At 36.4% G+C, this 21,370-nt stretch overlaps 1 protein-coding gene across 1 annotated transcript in view; it reads left to right on the top strand.

The window, feature by feature from the left end:
* Positions 1-288: 288 nt before the first annotated feature.
* The window catches only part of LOC140166224 (solute carrier family 28 member 3-like), a 40,581-nt gene continuing 19,499 nt past the window's right edge, over positions 289-21,370 (top strand). The window contains exons 1-3 of the mRNA XM_072189625.1: positions 289-514; positions 12,482-12,630; positions 15,394-15,528. The gene's annotated coding sequence lies outside the window, so the exon portion shown is untranslated. The remainder of the gene's footprint in view (positions 515-12,481; positions 12,631-15,393; positions 15,529-21,370) is intronic.

The raw sequence follows: 21,370 nt of genomic DNA, 5'->3' as shown, positions 1-21,370 counted from the left end.
GGCACCAAAATAGGGTGACGACCATTAATATGGCAATTTTCTGTGATTTTTTTCCTGACTGGGGAGACCTGGGACAAAGGAAAAAAACTGGGGAGGGCCCCGCCACCCCCACTGGCACCGCCACTGAAGAAAAATACCAGTACACCGTACAGCCTGACACCGTACACGGATCAGGGGGTTCAACGCAACCCAAGATCGTTTCCATGTTGGTGCAGATCAGTGTCTCGCGATTGATGACAACCGAGAACTAATTTTGCAGTGGCCGTCGTAGTAAGCGCGCGCCGGCACTGTACAAGCCAAGCCAAGCATCACCGATCGTTTTTGCGGAAAATCAAAAGGGCTGCCAACATCACACACTCAACACACACCAGGACAAGGTCTGCAATATCAGGGGAAGAAAATGGAGTACAGACCATCAGATAGTCCCGATTCGGGCAACAGTTCTGAATTCCTAGGATCAAATACAGCACAAGGATACCAAAGGATGGAAAGGAAACCTGTTAGTAGACAACTGGTAAGTGAATTTATTTGGTTCTTATCCATCTCTCTTTCATACCATATTTACGCATGTAGATGTACGTGTCTTTGGTGTCACGGGTGGGATCGTAGCACGAACCCTTCTGTGGAATCGAATGTTGTATTTTTTCTTATAATTATTTTCACTTCTATATGTTTGATACTAAAGTGTATGATTTTACTGTATAATTTAAGACTTTACGCAGATAAATGTACTTGAAATTATCTCTGTTTACATGTCCGATACCACGAAACCATGTGGCTCCAAACACACACATAATATCCGGTTGATCTTCGACCGGGGAATGCTTTGTGTATATTCGATGGCGCGAGCTCCCGCGAAAATTCAACTGAATTAACCCGCGCCAAAACACAAGTCCTTGAGACAAATTTATCTTATTTTGATACGATTTCCACCTTTTTAACACATCTCATATTCTAGATGATGTTCAGTTTGTGTATTTATTGTAAAGTGTAAAGTTTGTGTCGTTTTTGTCGGGGTCTGAGGCGAAAATGTTGCTATGTTTGGTTTTAAATCGCGGGAGCTAGGAGTCGGTAGCAGGCACTTGAAAACGCCCAGCTGATCGAGCGGGGCAAAATAAGCCGGTAGACCAGTGTTGACTTCTTTGAAACATTGATAAATAGTATTAGATCAGAATCTATTTCAAATTCAGGTACCAGGTACCTGGGATTCTGAAATAGCCAAATAAAAATATTTATGAGAATTAAAAAATCGGAAATATGTTCACTATTTTTCTTTTGTGGATAAAATTTTAGGGACATGCATGTTTTATGTATCTACATACATTACATGTACAAATGTATGTCCCATCATCTTTAAAGGGGGGTAACCCTATTGGTTTTGGATATGGATTGTCTTTAAAATTACATAATAATATCAAATATCGCCTCCTTTATGCTGCTTTGTGAAAAAAGCGAGAGCATTTTCAGCGTAAATGTGAATAAATAGCCAAATTTGCAATCCAATACCTTGGTATACATGAATTGCATTCTGGGCAGGCAATGACGAATGCTGACATGCTGTACAATGCCCGGCCCGTATTGAACGGAATTTTTTTTTTTTTTCGTACCGTTTCAGAAAAAAAGGAAACAAAATATATTTCCCCTTGCAATATGTACATTTCAAATGAATATAAAAAAGTTTGGGTAAAATGGAGAGGAAAAAAACCCTTCCGAGACCGGGTTTTGAACCGGGTACCTCTCGGGTAAAAAACAAATGCGCTAGTCAATTGAGCTATTTAGCACGCCACGCTTATGTTGCCGCTTTCATAACTATATACGGCGCACCGCCTCCTCAGCAGTTAGTGTGGTTCGCTTTTTCACAGAATGTGTATGACGCTAAACCAAAGTAGCTGTTGCGGTGACTGATATTTCGTTCATAATTCCCTCCCAGAAATCCAAAGTATTTACCATTGTTTACAAACTGGTATACCTGTAAAAACCGCTGTGATTCATGATTTCTCCAGAAATACATCGACTTGGAGCGTCAAATTTCAGGATAGTAATGAGAAAAATAGTATCTATTATGTGATACCAAAACCTCATCAACAATGAAAAAAATCGGGGATGATGCTGTCGATCGGGTTACGGACCTTTAAGAAGCTAAATGTTTGCAGGCATAAATACCTATTCTGAAATAATAGTACATTGATCATTGATGTGGTGAAAAATGAGAAACTCCCGGTAGCAACATGAGGAATGCAGAATTTCCAAAGTGTTTTTTATTCTGAACATTTTTTGTGTGAAAGTTGTTTACAGAAGTCGAAATAGCGAACATGTTTTTTCTTTGGATAATTTCAAACCTTTAAGGCTCAAATTGTTCCAAATGGTTGTTTCATCATTCAGAATATTCCTTAGCATAAAACCTTCACACAGTAAAAACCATTTCTGAATAATTCTAGACCTCCACCTCCTCCAGTAATTGTAGACCTCCACCTCCAGTACCGGTACTTATAAATAGGAACTTTAATTTTGTGAGTAATTCTATATGGGCATTTCCACGGTAACACGCGTTACACTTTAGTGCATCCATCTTTGTTTTGCAGTCTCTAGTTAAAATAGTATTTTGAATTTTGTATCCATCTTTTGTATTTTAACACCTACCACCTAAGGCTTAATTCTCATGTTCACACAAAGGTGAAAGATCAACTCATGTGAATGAGGTAGTACTGCGAATGTCGGTAACACGCATTACACTCGGTGGACAAGCAAAAAAACACACAAACTTATTCTCAACTTTGTCCTCAAACTAACAAGTCTGCAAAAAAATTCTTTTTACTGTAATCAAGTATTGTGCTGAGGTTTATTATAATTTATTTATAACAACAGTGCAGGTAAAACTTTTTTAGTAAATAGTAAAAGAGTCGGTAACACACGTTACGGTAACACGCATTACACTTTGTCCGGCCAAATAAGACCAACATAATAATACATTTTTCAACATTTCCAAACATTGATGATACACTACTTCAGTTGTAAAGTAAAAACATGCTGAAATTATTAACCAATCCCAGTTAACATCATTTCAGTTGATAAAAACAGTATAGTTTAGACCCAATACCAACTTTTCTTTCTTATAACAAGTTGCAGGTCATGAAATTTGTAGTGTCCCCAATTATTTACTACCACTGGTTCCCCAAGTTCCCTGATTATCTTCTTCCTACAATAAAATGTGATGTCTTTTTCACTTGGCCACTTCCAATTCTTTCCAGTACTATGCATTACTGAAATTAAAAAGTCATCTTCATCCCCTTCTTCCAACACTTCACCAGCAGGGAAATATGCTCCATCATATTCAACAAGAAACCAGCTTCCGATATATATTTTGTCATGATTTACACTAGTGTTAGATTGTCTCAAGGTATCTTTCTGTGACTCATCAGTTGAGCAATCTGGTACATCTTCTGGTAGAGGCTCCACCCCATCAATACTCTCCATATCTACATTAGGGTGCATCTCTTGCCCCTCATGTTACCCAAATTTCTTGTCCCTAGTCTCAAAATGTGCCATTGGTCAAAATATTACCCCATACCAAATTTAAAATTATTCAAGTCGTTTAGGGGGCCTCCGTGACGTTGAAATTGTTGGTCAATGGCCATACCATATGCATAAGGCAGCTATTTTGTTTTGCATGGTTAACATTAGAAATGACTGCTGCCTTATGTATTTTGTTCATGTAGTTAGGACTATTAATGATTCAAGATGTTAAAATAGTCTAACTCAACAAAAAATAAAACATAAGGGAGCTATCTACAGAGGTCAAGTTTATGTAAACATAAATGGCTGCCCTTTGCAGTCTTTACTGCGTAATTGTGAATTTGCTGAGATATACATATCTTTTCCTGTTTTCGTGCCAACTTTCCTGTTAGGCTGATACTACTACAGAAGAGTGATCGCACACTTGCACATTTATAAACTTTGCTCAATTTGCTGAGACAGCATCATGTTATATGTTAAAAAGAATGGAAGGCTGAGGTTCTTCAAATCTTCAGATCGGAGTTCTCAGCAGAGATGGTTTCGCTGGGTTGTGAATTGCATTATTGTAGGTAGTGGTGAGCAAACTCAGAAGTTAAGTTAAAGATTCCAGAGCATTGTAGATGCTAGGCCAGGTGAATGGCAAAACTTTTGTTCCCCATAAAGAGCTGCTTTGAGGTTCCAATCCAAGAACTACACATGTACCTCATGGAAATATTCATAGGCCTACAAAGGTTACTTGATGTATGATGTGAATCATAATTTCAAAAAGTGCCAGTTAAATCATAGCTACATAAAAGAAAGTTGCAATGTAAAACCAAATCAAACAAAATGGTATGTTATACACTTTGCAGTTGCACTCTGCAGTGACAATTGACAAAGTACCAACGAGAAGCACTGGCTTAAACGGCTACAACAAAGACAATGTATAAAGCCGAATGAGGTAAATGATCATGCCAGTACCAGTCGGAGATATCCAATCTCAAGATTTGAAGAACCTCAGTCCTGTGTGTGTTGTCTCATCAAATTCAGCAAGGTCTAGATGCAAGTGTGTGCATGATCACTATAGTAGTAACTATCAGCTTAACGGTTCAAAGTTGGCATGGAAACAGGAAAGTTATGAATATTTAAGTAATTTCGCAATTACACAGTAAAGGCAGCAAAGGGCAGCCATTTATGTTTACATAAACTTGGTCCTTGTAGATAGCTCCCTTACGCTTAATTTTGGGACATGGGCTTTTTTAACATCTTGATTCATAATAGTCTCAACTACATGAACAAAATACATAAGGCAGCAGTAATTTCTAATGTTAACCATGTATAACAAAATAGCTGCCTTATGCATATGGTATGGCAATTCACCAACAATTTCAACGACACGGAGGCCCCCTAAACGACTTCGAATAATTTTAAATTTGGTATGGGGTAATATTTTGACCAATGGAACGTTTTGAGACTAGGGACAAGAAATTTGTGTAACATGAGGGGCAAGAGATGCACCCTAATCTACATCATCAACATCCTCCCTCATCTTGGTCTGCGGCTTCTGTGGTGATGGATGCCACTGCTTGGCCATCCACAGTCTCTATGAAATTCATGCCCTCAACATAAAAGCATAGTTGGCAGTGGTAATACAAACCCACCCTTTTTATTTCAAACCCACCCTTTTTATTTTATACCCTTTATACCAAAACTCCGAAACCCACCTTTTCTAAACATGATTACTGATCATACAAATGTAGATAAGTGGTTATGGTGGTCTGGAGGTGCAGATTTGCATCCAAAGAGAATTACATAAATTTTAAATGGCCAAACAGAATGGGATTTCAATATTTTTTTTGTTTCATTTAGTGTCATTCAATTGGAAATTACAGTAAGTTTTGAAATTGCAATTGTTGATTTCTAAACCCACCCTTTTTATCAGTGACCACACTTTATATTTTGGACAAGCATTTTAACCAGACATTTTTCAAACTCGCCATTTTAAAGCATTTTAGGACCCTTCAAACCCACCCTTTCTAAAGCATGGGTTACCAACAGTGACAAGGATGTTAATGCACTGTAACACTGTCCTCAATTCAAATTACAATGGCAAAAGCGGGCTTTACAGTCATTGTTAGCATTGTATATAGAATATGGTAACACGCGTTTCAGTGGTAACACGCATTACAAGTAACACGCGTTTCAGTTTTTGACAGTGCACTGTGAAGTAGTGGATAGGAATTTATCGCATTGTGCATGGCTTTTACATAAGGCCTTACTAGGAGAAGGAAAATTCTAAGTGGTATCAATGGAAACCATATATTAAGCAAAATAAATTAATAATAGTCTGTTTCGGTAACACACGTTACATGAGGCTGTGAATTACCTTCAACCATGTACTGACACAAGTGTATGATGGGTTATATTAACATAACATTTTACATCTGGATTCTCAAAGACCAATTGCCATACTTATTTAATCCAAACATATTTTAAAATTAGATGGAATCTAATACTTTTTTTACAGCCAATTGCTAAAATCATAAAAAGTGCAACATTTTTTCCTTTAAAGCGCACAATAAGTAAAAACACTTTTTTTCAAAGTAATCAATAACCAAATGGCTTGAAAATTTTTTCCTGAATACTTGCATGTATTTAGAGTGATTTAAGCAGAAAAAATCATTCCTTGAAGCAATTTCATTTTTTTGAGATCTGTCCACCATTTCATGGAAATGCCCATACATGTATGTATATTGACTAAATAAATAGTATTTGTAAATATTACCAACTGCTTTGGAAATAATAAATAATGGTGCTTGGGCTGCTGCATCATGAAATTTATTGTCACAGCTGGTAGAATGGAAAGTTTATGGTCTTGTTGTCCTCCTTACCCAGGACTTTGTGCCAAGTACTACAAAGTGGTGCAACATCCTATAGTATACAGGCCCTACTACATGTACAATTTGCATGATGAAAGTATACTTTTTGGGGAGGGGGAGTCAAAAACAATTTGCAGGAGGGGGAATATGTGCTACACAGACTTTCGGATGCTGACTTTCTCTATACCTACAATGTACGTTTTGCTGCTTTTTGCTACAGTCTATCCAATTTTCAACAAAAAATTACCCAAATTTTCCCCGATTGGGCAATTTTAAGGGCACTTTTGCCATTGGTCTTCACCGAAAACCCACCCATTGATTACCAAAATCACTGAAAAGGTACCCCCCAAACCATGGCACATCCCCATATCAACCAGGGAGAGATGCCTCCCCCCTTTTTTTTTTTTGCTTTGGAAATTACAATTGTAGGCCTATGTGCATGGCTTCCACAGCTTGCAGGGTAAATACTAGCCATGTAGTCGAGGTCAATATGAATTAGACTATTAATTTCAAGGATTGGATTGTTTTTGTCATGTTACTTGCAAGTTGCAATGAAAACACAGATATTGATTATTCAAAACAAAGTTTTGTTGATTATTTTCCAGTTTAATTTAATGTTTTTTAAAATACTCAACAGCATTTCCGTTTTTCATAACACAAAAAACTGCATCGTACATGTATGTGCACCACTTTATAGAGTGCAATATGTGAGAAACTTGTTCTTTAGTGGAATTACTGAAAGCCCTTAGTTTTCAAAAACTGGTTATTTGCCAGCAGTTGATCTGTTGATTGTACAATTAATTAATTTAATGCTTCCTGCATTGAAGGTACAGATCCAAGTAGTTCTCAAGAAAAATTAAGGTTTAGAAGTTTTTTAATTGATCAAAAAAGTTATGTTTTACAAGGAGTAAAATGTGGACACCAACCAATATGTTTTAAATTGGCTCATTTGCTGAAGAATCTTGAATATTGCAGCTAAAACATAATTACAGGCCCATATATATGATATAGCAATATGCTAGGTAAATGGCTTGATGTAGGCCTACATGTAACTTGTGAATTTCTATTTAGTGGAAGAAATATAGTGATCTAGTTTGTGCTACAGACCCGGGGGGGGCACTTCCATGACAGATATGCATCATGTGCCTCGGAGAGACCCCTTTTTCAAACCGACTTGTACCCAATGACCCCCTTTTTTGTGTTTTGGTCCTACCTATTACCCAATGACCCCCTTTAAAAAATTCATGTACTCAATGACCCCCTTTTTCTATTTCCTGCTATACCCAATGACCCCCTTTTAATTCCCAAATTTAGGTGGTACCCGGTATTTGTGTTCTCCTCCAGAAATAATGGGATTTTTCACATTTCCAAGGTGGCCAAGTTGTTTTTACGCAGATTGGCACTTATTTAGTGTACTTAATGATACTCTTTTGGCAATCCTGTACTCAATGACTCCCATTTTACTTTTTGTTACCCCAATGACCATCCTTTTTCAACGCTTTCATACCGAATGACCCCATTTTATTCAGGTTGTGTACTGAATGACCCCATATTTTTTTTTTTTTACTTTTGACCTGAATGCCCCCTACTTTTAAAGTGGCCGAGGCAAACCCCTGCCATTTCAGATAGAGAGTGCCCCGGTACAGACCTAAACAAACTATCAACTTGTGCGCCTTTGGCACTCTGCTGCTAATCCCCCTTCGATCACACACATAGTCATTGACAAGACTAATCTGAATAAAAGACTCATTTGGAATTTGGAAGAAAAGGGGCATATTGTAGTTAGAACTTTAACACAACAGGGACAATATGAAAAAACATCACTTGAAACATCACCATGAAAAAAGAATGTGGAAAACATTAGCCTGAAAATGATCACTCTGCATCTAGCAATATGATCAATAATGTTGAGCAGTGGTGAGGGATTTATAAACAAACCCCAAACAACACTTTCTATTGCATTGTTGCCAGATGGCTATTGTTTTGGACAATATTGGCAATGATCTTTAAATATCACTATCAGTACGGTATCATAAAACCCCTGGTGTCAGTTCCCAATGGAGGCTTTGATTTTGAACTCCTATTGTTTTAAAATTGAGGTTACAGAAAATGAAATTGTTGATTTATGGGCATCACCTAATACTTCAAAAAATTGAGCAAAACAAATGTCCTTACTTTTTCAGCCACAAAATGAATTTTCACTTCTGTGGCCTCTATACTTGAATTTAGCCTTGACATTGTGTTCTTATGGCTTAGGTAGGTGAGTGTTGATGGGAGTAACAGGTTCAAGAGCCAAAAACATGTTTCTCGTCCGCGCCTTTTTTTGAAGATTTTTCAAATTTCGTTTTATTTTGTAAACATTCAGGTATAACTTGTTGAAAAAGATGTTTCAGAAGTTGAAACTTATTTTTCAGCTTTGTAAATGCATAATACATCATTTAAGGTTACACAAAGAGACGTATAAAAAACGTATAAAAGACGTATAAAGTTGTTCTCTAAAACAGAGTTTACTCAGTAATCAAATATCGCAGCGAGTGAAATGATGCTGCATTGGATGTAGCTTAACATTTTTGTGTGTGTTATATACAAATTATTAGAATAAATTTGAAAATCCTTCGCTTAAAGCATTTTTACCCACCATGTTCACAACATCAAAAACACGCTCCATGAGGTTTTTTTCAAATGTGCGCTCCGTATAAATCCACACCGAGCGATTGTTTTCTTTTTTTCAGATTGTATTATAAATCGATCAAAGAAATAATGTTGCCATGGGGAAGAACCAAATACAGTACCGATTAAATTTTAAAAGCCCTTTTGGGGGAAAATTTTGGAGAATTTGCTTGAGAAAAAGCTGGTTTGTGAAATTATCGATATCTTGATTACGAGACGTTAATTTAGACATCTGAATACCTACATTATTTCTCAACATTCTGCCAATTGCTATTCCATTTGATTTTCACTCCAAATTGAAGCTAGTTTTGCAAAAAACGAGGTTTTCCTCCATCAGTTCGTTCAAAATTTCAGCGCCGACATGCGTGTTTATTCTAAGAGCCATAATGCGGACGCGATTGTAATCATCTTGAATTGCATCCAATTATAGTTATATCACCCGCTTTGAGAACAGTCTATTGCGTAAGTTGATCGATGGCCGAGTGGATAGAGCATTGGACTGATAATCTAATGTGAACTATTTTTGTGGGTTCGAGTCTCCGTGTGGCTGAATTTTCTTTTTTTTTCTTTTCTCATTTTTACTTCCTTTCTTTCCTCTTTTCTTTCTCCTTTTTTCATTTCTTTTTTTCATTTCTTTCTTTCTTTCTTTCATTTTCGCTTATTTTCTTTCTCTCTCTTTCTTCCTCTTTTTCACTATGTCTTTATTCTTTCTTGCTCCTTTCTTTTTAGTTTTATTTGATTGATTCGCTGAGTGCAGTGAATCGTGATTGATTGTTTTTCACTTTATATAATTCAGAAATTTGTAGGCCTGCTAAGTCTGTCTTGTTGATTTTCATCCCAAATTCGATTTACAAATAATTGCTTTTTGATATTGTTGTTGTTGCCTACCCTTAGGCCTACATTGTAATCAGGGGGAATAGCAGCATTGATTTCATCAAAGATATCAAGGCTATAAATTCAAAATCAACACATTTTCCAGGGCGTAGCTTGACGAAGTGCCCCCAATCAATTTTAAAATTTATAAAATCCTTGTGAAAATTGCCGAAAACGGCTTGTGCCACCCCCGGCATCCGAGCTCCGGGCACGAGCTAAGCCAAGTTTCATAGCCTTTTCATGTCTTGACCGTGGATCGATATTCTATTGTAAGTAGGCCTCACGTCCCGGCACGCTTGTTCATTTTCTGCATGGCTGTTTCTGTTATGAACTTACGCCCTCTGAAATCAAGCGCATGAAAAACTCTCGCTAACCTTAAGAAGAGTTTTGTGATCACTAGAGGGGCCTACCTCTCAATGCAATAAAACAGGGCTGTCAACTTTTTGGAATTGCTTGGCGTGAGACAGAGGCATACCGGGATTTGCCGACTCCAATGTTCATTTTGTAGCATGATTATTTGAGTCACGGCGCTCGAGAATGTGAAAAGCGGGGGGGGGGGGGTAGGAGCAACGAATTATTCATGACGATGCGTGAGATTTTACTCATTTTCCAGCTTTTTGTGTGAGATTATACTACCTTGGCGTGAGACCGTGAGAAAGTGACACAATGCGTGAGACTCACAGCCAATGCCTGAGAGTTGACAGCCCTGAATAAAATAAAAAAGGGCCTCCTCCTTTTTCTCAGATATTAATCTGTATGTCGAACACCCAAAATATGGTGCCAAATACAGGTATTTGGTGTCGTTTTCCAATAAAAAATAGAAAATAAAAAGCCCCTCATCCTCCTAATTTTCAAAAACTCGGACGAGAAACATATTTTTATTTTTACTAGGCCTAATCCATATCTTCCAGGGTCTATGCATACAGTGTAGGCTATAGTAAAAGTAATATTTCTATGATAAATGCCAAACATGCAGGAGGCACGGTATAGACTAGTTACCAAGCATTGTCATCCCCTTTAGGACCCCAATCATTAAGGAGGGGGTATGCAGACATGTGTACAAATTATATCAAGTACATGTAGGGTGGGGTGGCAAGGTCTTGATATACCTGCCGCTCTTGTCCCAACTGTTTAAAACTTGTAAAATAATGCAAGAAGTTGAGGTCTTGCATGTAGGACCTATACTGCAATTCTTTTGCACATAGTTAGTATCCTGCCCGTTTGGGGTACAGATTTTGGAGGGGGGGAGTTATAAATGAAAAAAAAAACTATGCCCACTAATGAGATGGTTAAAAATTGCTATGTATTGATGATAAAGTAAATATTATGGGCCTAATATTATTTATTAGTAGTAATAATAATTTTCCCAGTCCAACTTGTGTATTGTAGGCCTACTCCTAGTCCTACTACTGCCCACACATACAAAAAAATTTAAATTTTCCTACAATAAAGGAAGTGAAAAAATTGTTGCATTTCTTGGAAATGGTATGTAAGATTCATCATGGCTTCAGTGGACAATGGACTTTGTGAATGGTCAAGGCATGATTGATGATTGCATTTGCAATAAATGCACTGGCAAGGCCTTGTTTGCTATGTATAATTTGTTTTGCCAAGAAACAGATTAAAACATCTACCATTTAAATTTTTTTTGTCTGATCCTCTGGGATAGAATGGGTGGAGGAAAGAAGACAAGATACAGTATACAAAATGTTGTAGAAAGATAATATACATTGTAGTCCATGGCCCAGTACGAAATGCACATTGTAATTTATGTAATACCAGATGGGTACAACACCTTTGGTGTCTGCTGAAGGGGGAGGGCAAAAATTATTTTGCACACTGAAAGTTTGCCCTTCCCTGGTGTATTCACAACTTCAATGAAGAATGTAAACATCGAAATATATCCCTAAAATGCGAAGTGGACTATGACCGAGTTCTCCAGCTGACTTTTGAAAGGCCAATCAGTAGCATACGTATGTATGAGGTCCTGCTAGACATGTGATATGATCATTGAGCCTGCTGACATTCTATATAGACCAAGGTTATAAAGAAGCAGGTAATGATGCTAGGAGTAAAATATCATCAGTATCATCCTATTCATCTCCGACGGAAGACCGGTCTTAATAGTTGAGTGTTGAGACAATCTTCTTCGCTTTTTTCTAGGATTTTATATTATTATGAATACGTCGAACATGTCCAAGCAAAATGGAAATATTTCTACAACTACAAGTACACAAGTAAGTTTGTGTGCTGATTTTCAAAAGTAAGGAAAGTTTCTGCATGAACTTCAACGATCCACAATTGGTTCTTGCTTTGCATCAGTTTCAAAGATGTAACATACATGTAGGTGATGTATAGTACATGCAAGTCGTAAGTTATGTGTACTGGATTAAAATTGTAGCAGTTTACAAGTACAAGTGAGAACATTTTGTTTTTTAGAAACACAATGGTTTTATGGGATTTGGGGAAATGATCTTCTGTTGGAGACAAAGTTTATTTTTACAGCATTCTTTAAAGTTCTTTGCTAAATATATCGTTTTCTTACTCGATTGCTTTCACCATTTTAGGACGGCGAATATGAGAAGTTACCAATGGAAAAACTACAAGATAAAGCCCCAGAACCAATTGACAACCCCCCAGAATACCCGGACACGCTACCGGCCAGCAAACCGGGATTGATGATAATGAATCTGGATTCCAAGACCAGTTTTGGTCGGTAAGTACATTTGTATGAATTCCATCTTCTTGAATGTACATGTAGGAGGGAATGGAGATGCCGACCATTAATTTTTCACAGTAGAAGTTCAAAAGTGAGTTAGACGTTCAAAAGTGAGTGAGGGAGCATCTGCTTTTCTCTATTTTCATGAGAATCTATCAAATGTTTGCATATTTATATTTACATGTAGTGGAGAGAATTGTTGCAAGATAGGCTTCTCGCCATATTTCTGACTGACAGGTTTACATCAGGACTGAGAAATGGCAGAACTTTGGAAATTGTTCAAATTCAGAAATAAAGTTCTCAATAATGGTTGGACAGATCAATTTACTTGGAACATCACAACTTTTACAAGTCAATTGTTCAACAAAACAAAAGGAATATTAAATTAGTAAAGGTTTTATCACAATACCACACAAAGTGTCAAAAGTTTTATGTCAGTACTATTATTCAATTAATTGTTCTCACACTTTAAAAATGGTACCAGTAAAACAAAATGTGGTCTAGACACCTATGTGTAGTCCTCCTGGAACTTAGGGAATGGTCTAAATAACTAACCAATTTGTTTGATGGTTCCCATGTTGGTGTATTGTTTCAAATAAAACAAAACATTCTATTGTCTGTGTCACTTACAATATCATACCACCACTAAAACCAAACCATAAGTTACAAGCAGTTGATATGATAGTATCTAGTAAGAATTCCATAAAGTTGAATGAAACTGATCCCTCTGAAAGACAATAGAGTAATTTAATTCCCTGAAGTAATGAAACAAAAGGAGTATGCTTGAAGACATGTTATAATTAAATTATACACTCTCAGGTACTGGTACCTTATTACAAGTTCAAGTTCACTGGAAACATATCTTTTATAGCACCACCCGCCCCTCCCATGTCTCGCAACTTTGTTTTGGAATTTGAGAGATCTTTTAATGGGAGAATAGGAGATGCACCTGAAACCGCATGAATTCCATGTAGAATTATGGACCCATTGTTAGTAAAACAAAGCATATTATCAGGTCTTCCCCTTAGGGTTGGTTTAGGTTTCTAATTTGGGTACAGTTCACTGTACTTGATGTTAATTTTTTGGAGGTTTGAATTTTAGTGTGAAAAGTTGTGAATGTCAGAATGAATTAAATACAGGTGCCTTGTTACACAATGCAGATTTTCCATCAAAGGGTAGGTTTGTTGTACATTTTAAAAAACACATCAAATTGTAAACCATGTAGTGGCGATGGATCCAGAGACCACCAGTGCTTTACATGTAGGCTCTCCTACATTTTGTACCCTACTTTGAAAGACTGAGCTACAAACACCAGGGTTGTAGCCAGGGGTGAAATTAAGTTGGAGACGGGAGCCGTTTGGCCCCAGAAACTCTGAAACGGACACTTTTCTCACAAAACTGGCCCCCTAGATAGTGAACCAAAAATATCAAATTACAAGCAAATAGTGCTTATTTAACTCATCCAGCACATCTTTATTTTTATTGGCCCCTTGGTAATTGGTAATGGCCCCTGGTTCTTCCAAATCTTGGTGAACCAGGGGCCACTTTTTTTGCGAAAGTTGTCCCCTGGTTCAAGCTGTCTTAATTTCACCCTTGGTTGTAGCTACGCCGGGCAGCCCCGCCTGGGACCCACCCAGCACAAAAAAAAAAAAGGTAACTTTTTCATAATTCATTATTTTTCTGCCTTTCATTATATGATCAACACGTATGTAAAATGTGTTGTTATTTGCCGCTCACTCACTTGAAGATGGATGTTTAGCCCAAATGAGATTCAAAAGTATTAAAAAGAGTCAGCAAGGTTGACAGCAAAATGTATGTTTTGATTTTGATTTTTCCACAAAAATAAATGGATATTCATCATTTTATAGCAATTATATCCAGTTTTTATCGGTTATTTTTGGAAAATCACAATAATGAATTCATGTGAGGGTCAGAAAATGAAGTGAGGGCGGGTGACGGGAAACTCAAAATTGACTTTGATTGGCCTAAGATTAAGAAGAGTGCAAAAAATTTTTTTAGGGGGGTGATACCCCTTAAGTGGGCCCCTGGCCATAAGCGCGAAAGTTCCACACGCTCCACTTCACAATAATTTGCCACCTAGCATAGAAATTGGCCTAGCTACAACCCTGCCAACCACTGATCTCCACAGACTGTCCAGGCTGATAAACAGATCCAGCTCAATGTTGTGATATCTGAGACCCAAAATATAGATGACCTTATAGTGTATGGTACTGGTCATGTGATCTATTTCACTCCTGCTTGCCCAAGACTGGTCAAGTCAAAACAAAATTACACTTGAAATGTTTGGTATTCAAGTGCATGGATCTGTTTGTACTTTGCTATTTTAAGCGCAGCATGCTGATTCAAAAATCGCCAATGGTTAACACTGCATGATTGCTAGTACTCAGCATTCAGTTGAGGCTAGCAAGAAATTTTTACACAAATTTACATAAATATACTACACTTTTATTAATATTATTGATTGTCTAAATCACAATATGATTGTCCAAATCACAATATCATAAAGTGCTGATGCATTAAAATGAACACCTGGTCTGCATTTAATTATAATATTATACTTTTTTTTTTTTTTGATCAAAATGTATTAACATTTTCCACTATCTTTCTGCTTTCTTTATTTTGAAAAGCAAATCTACCCTCCCACGTGTCAACATTTTCCTGGAAGGTATTTCTAGATTTCTCAATCTTTTAAGTCCTGATTAATCTGTCATCATCCATCTCATTCATTTATCTTTACAGAAAGCAGATGAAATCTTTGGCGAAGTGAAGGAATTTTATGAGGAGAATCGTAAGATCGTATGGAATGCCATTTACCTGGTGCTTCTGCTGGGATACTTGGCTTACCTTATCTATGCCTGCTTCTATGACTTTGAGGTGAGATATTATAGCCTGTACATGTAGAATGTAGACTATACATGTAGTTTGTTTCAAGTACTCCGGTCTTTTCTAATTGAGCACTCCTTACATGACCCCAAGGAGTGTGATTGATCACACTCTCTAAAATTGTGTTAATGTGTTGAGGAGTGTGATTTTTAGCACTCCTACAGCACTCCCAAAATAATGTCTTCTGAAATGCAATTTGTAGCACTCCTGGATATTTTTAACTTCAGGCCTGAGTATTTGGGCTTGATTGTCACAGTATTACATACATGTACTGATGTACATGATGAAAAACTCTTAAAAAAAGGCATATTTTTGGCCCCTTATTTCCAAAATTGGCCAAATATCAAAATTTGACTTTAAAATAATCTGAATGTACATTGTACCATTATCAGTTGAGACAAGGACTGCAGACAGTGCCCTTACCGTAGGGCTTATTCCCCCATCTAGGTTGCACTTTCGCTCACTTCGGGCAATTATATTATGTTCATACTGTGAATGATATTGTTGTACATGTAGCTATCGGTAACATTTCAAAAATTGATATAGCCCTAGTCCCCTATCGTGTCTGAAACCTTGGGCTAAACATCATAGTGTTGGTCCATACCGTCCATTGATGGTATAGTTTAGGTTTGTTTAAAATGGAACTGGGAAGAGACTGGTACCGTACAGGTAGGTGCATGGTTAATCAGGCCGCGACAAATTTTATTTTTTAGCTTGCCCGATCGGGCAGGCAATAGTCAAAAATTGGTTGCCCGAAATTGCCCGAAAATTACCCATATTCCCGGCAACGATTGTCAGCAAAGTCACATCATGCAGTGCATGTAACTCGTAGTTGTAACATGTAAGTACATCGAATTCGGCAGTTTCATTCTTGCGAAAAGCCGATACTTTCTCGTTAAGTTGATACATAAATGAGTATTCATGAAACCACTATAAAAATAAACATTTCACATGCATTCAATACTGTTTGTTTCTTGAGGAAAAATGTGCATTTTATGTGAAATTTTGTCAGTAAAGTCACAGCGATTTACGTATTTTGCCAACCACTAACACGTCTCAATCTCAATGAGTTGATGTACATGCAAATACATGGCCAGCTGATGTCATACAAACTCATTATATATGCACGAAACAGTTTCTATAATTGGCTAAACTGTAGTTTACTACTAATACGTCACTAACGCCATTTCATTAGCATATATGTCTGGTATGGATATGAGTGCTACATGTAGCATCGGAAAAATTGAGGGCCGCTTCAAGAAGTTTTCTACTTGGTTTTGACTGTTTTTCACTTCCGTGAACACGCCAGGTTTGACAGAAATACTCCGCTTTGCATCTTCAAGCTTTAATTGGTTTTAATTTAGTCTTGCCCGATCGGGCACAGCTCTTCAGAGTTTTAGTTGCCCGACAAAAAAATTGATTGCCCCGGGCTATCGGACAGGCGATTTGTCGCGGCCTGTGGTTAATGCACGTGTAATATGGCCAAAACACTTAAAGCAATTTTAATTTCCTGGCAATAGAAAATGGGCAGGGACTCAAGAGATTTACAAAAAGTACATCTATTATCTGTCTTAATCTACATTTGTATACAAAGACCTTCATGATGTATTAAAGATCTTGGATCTCAAGGTCTGTGTGCCCTAATATGGTGAAACTGGACCAATGTCTTTAGAAGTTGGAACTTTATAAGCCTACATGGTATTATTTTACAAAATGTATTTTAATACAGAGTTCTTCGCAATACATCTTCTAGGAGAAAGTGAATAATTATTTATTGGTCATAATAGTGTTGGTCCGTTCTTTTAGTCCTGAGGTTATTAGGCTAAATATTACAAGTTGTCTGACAGACATAATTATAAACTCAGGCCTTACATGTACATGTAGCCCTAGCACTGCATTTTATGAATATTGCATGCAAAATAAAAATAAGGTTTGGAAGATATTATTTTCTTGATTTTCGGAAACCGCTCGTGGTCCTGCAAAATGTCTCCTGGTGCCATAAAAAAAACAATGATCCTTTGAAAAATATTCTGAACATTTTCTACGTACAAAATTGTTCAGATTTTTCAAGCTCTGATTTTTTAGTTTAATTTTTGCATCTTCCAGACGACAAAAAAAAATCCATACATTCAGTTGGAAGTCAATAATATTAAAATAGCATAATTAACTGAATGATGTATCAGCAAATAAATAAAATAATAATTGGCATTCAGATTTATCATTAATCTGTGTGCTTCTTAGAATTCTACAATGCAATAAAGCTTTATTCTAGAAACAATATCCATCCAGGGTGAACAAGAAAAATGAAATCCCTGACAACTCTGAAGTGGCAGTGGCATGCAGATTTAACTCAAGTGTGGCCTATTATTATAAAGTAGCATGCAGATTCAACTCAAGTGTGTCAGACTCAAAAAGATTTGATATGAACATAATAATATTAAAATAATAATAGCACCCAATACACATCAACAAATTGGACCTTACAGCACTGAACGGTGTGTCTAATTTGAATAAAAATTATGAAAAGGGACATGCAGATTTTACATTAAATTATCATTGTGCTTCATGGATTTCTGACAACATATTCACAGACCCTGACAATTATTCTAGTTAAACAAAACAACAGGGGGAAAAAGAACAAATGAAATCCCAAGGATTGAAATGACAATGGCATATGTTCATTTTGCTCTTCCAGACAAAAAAAAATCCAGACAGACATATTGAAGTCGGGGCTAAATAATAATTGCACACATTATAAAGCACAAGGTCTGTAATAAATTTGCATGATTAGAACTGGATACAATAAGTGGCATTCAGATTTAACCAATCCTTGCACTTCTTGGAATTTTAAAAGCTTAAACTGATGTTATGGACCATGCATGGTTTCATACATTTTGCCAGTCACTCACCAACCATGAAGGCTACTTATTTTAGCATGCAATTATATGAAATAGGGTCTTAGCATTAAATGATGGGTGAAATGAATGAAATAATAAGCATTCATATAAATGCATAAATCCTTAGGCGTACATCCTGGAATTCTTCAATGCAATTTAAAGCTTATTATATGGGAATATGTGCCATTTTAAAGATGTTTTCATAAAATTTGCCAGACACCATGAAAGCTATTGTATGAATGACTCAAAATTAAGATATTGAACATAATAAGAGACAAAATTTATAATACACAGTGAAGAAATTAGGTCTTGAAGCACTGAATGAAAATAATAATAATAAGTGGTATTCAAATTTAATGCATTGATGATCCTTGTACTTCCTTGAATTCTGCAATGCACTGTAATAAATGTGAAAAACAACAGAATTGTGAAAAAGAAAGATTTGAAATCCCTATGTATTGAAATGTTAATTCACGTTTCATTTCTTCGAGTTTTCTGTGATTTTAAGGTCATTATGCCTCTTCCAGACAAAAAACCATACAGTGATACAGACCTTTAAGACTACATGTACAGGTGGAAGTCAATAGGACACAATTTTAAAGCACATGAAACAAGGTATCTAAAGAACTGAACCATGCATCAAAGGAATAAAATAATAAGATAATACATTGTACATGTAAGTGCCACACAGATCTTGTGTGCTTCCTGGAATTCTTCAATTCAATAACAGATCTTAAAAATGAGTTTCATATAAAAAAAAAAGAAACTGGTGAAAGAAAAGAAAAATGAAATCCCAAGTATTGAAATGACAATAGGCCTAATCACACAGGTGATGTCCATCCCTCCTGTAACTTGAAACATGAAGGCATGTCCTTCATCTAGGGAGGAGGTATTCAATGCCTTTGTTATCCAATTAGCTTCCAAGTTCCTTCAACTTTCTCCCAGCAGGCACAGCACAGGGTTGCCAAACTTGGGTGACTTTTCGATTAGGTGACTTTTCGATTAAATGCTTTTTGGCAACCCTGGGCACAGCATTATGATCCAGACATTGAAGGACAGCACAGGGTTGCCAAACTTGCGAAATGGTACATATGTAGCCCAAATTGGCGACTTTGAGATTTTCCCCACAACTTTTGACAATTTTCTGTCCTATAGAAACCACTGGTTAAGAGAAAAATTCGGTGACTTTTAGATTTATACTGAAAGTTTTTGGTAACCCTGGGCACAGCATTATGATCCAGATATTGAAGGACTAATAATTTCAGGTAGTGGCAGGAACAGTATATTTATGTTGATCCAGACATTGAACTCCTTATTGTACTGGACTTGAAAACAAATATGTTCATTTCTGATCATTTTCCATTCGTTTCTATTCGATTGTCCATTTTTAAGTATATTTTATAAAAACAAAAAGTAATTTAATCAATCTCATTCATAAATTGTGAGATTATATTTTGCTTCCTTGTGGTTTTTATCAGAATTTGCCATGATCCTGTTTGAAACAATAAACTGTACCAGGTAGGACCCTACGCAAATATTTTCATCTCACAGTAAATAATTAATATAATTACTAAATAAATGAATGAATCTATGGAAGTTATTTCAAATTTAATTTAACTAAACTACCAGTTCTTGCTTTTTAAAACAATTGAATTGCCTGATTTGCCTCTCACAGGTGATATATTGAAAATTGTATCTGACAATACCGACCTGTACCGTCATCGCTTGGATATAGCCCATGATATAGCCCATCACTCTAGTAATATAGTGCTCTATCAGGCATATGGTGCCCACGTGCGCACATATTCTATATTGAATTGCACATCATCATCACTCATCAGTGATGTGCTTACAATGTAGTTCTATCTTGTTTATGTCCTTTTTTATTTATATTTTTTGAGTAACGTAAATGATAATATTTTTGCACATTAACCTTTTAGGGAAGTTCAGTTTTTTAAAAGCATAATATAAGATTTCGGGCAAAATTAAATTTTGTTATTCATTCATTAGCAATAGTAATTAATAAAAATATATTAATTAGCTACAGAAAGGTTTTCTGGTCATTTTCAGATGAAATAATGAGGCAAAATGTTAAGAAAACTCACTGATTAATGATAATCTTTTAATTTTGTTCTGTTCCACAAATAACACAACACACTTGAGGCAAACTATACTTTCAGTAAGTTGTAGCATTACGTCCAAAAATCAGGTTTAAAAAAATTAGCAAATTCAGTTTAAAAGACAATACATTATGGCTTTATTAAATGCATCAAATATTGCCATCTCTTTGTGCCTGTGTTGTTGTGGTGTAGGTCTTGCTGGGGGAGGGGTGGCTGCCCCCTGTCCATTTTTGTAGTATTATGGAAGTATCTGTTTGTAGAACCTGAGTTTGCTGTAAAAGAGTCAACATACATATTGTATGTGTTTACTTGCTTTGTCTCATCATCTCATTGTCTCTGTTTTTAAAAGATTCACGTGAAATAACTTCTAATATAATGCAATACATTGTAGATCTTTCGACTCGTTTCTACCGGTTTAATCACATGGCACCCACGTGTGCATTTCACTTCATAGTACACACGTTTCATTTATTTCATCTGATTTGACTGCATACAATGTACAAGCTCTGCTCATGACTCTATTTATAGAATGGCTACAACTGCAACATCCATCCTCCTGAGTCACATGACTTTGTTTTGCGTAGCTAATCAAGTCAGCACGTCATCACTCAGTTACGAGACATTCCACTTGTAGCATTTGGGCAGGAGCAGTGCTCAGTGTATCATTATGATTGGATGCTTAGATATTTTCACGCTATTTACACATAATTATAGCAATTTAATTTTTCATGTTTAATATTGCTATCAGCTGGTGTGAATTACATACAATTTGTCCTATTCACATACATTTTTGTGTGTAATATTGGGCCTACCTTT

Source organism: Amphiura filiformis, chromosome 12, assembly GCF_039555335.1.
Source record: "Amphiura filiformis chromosome 12, Afil_fr2py, whole genome shotgun sequence".
Classification (NCBI taxonomy): Eukaryota; Metazoa; Echinodermata; class Ophiuroidea; order Amphilepidida; family Amphiuridae; genus Amphiura; species Amphiura filiformis.
Note: the sequence above shows the minus strand (reverse complement) of the source record. Positions and strands in the feature narration are given on the sequence as shown.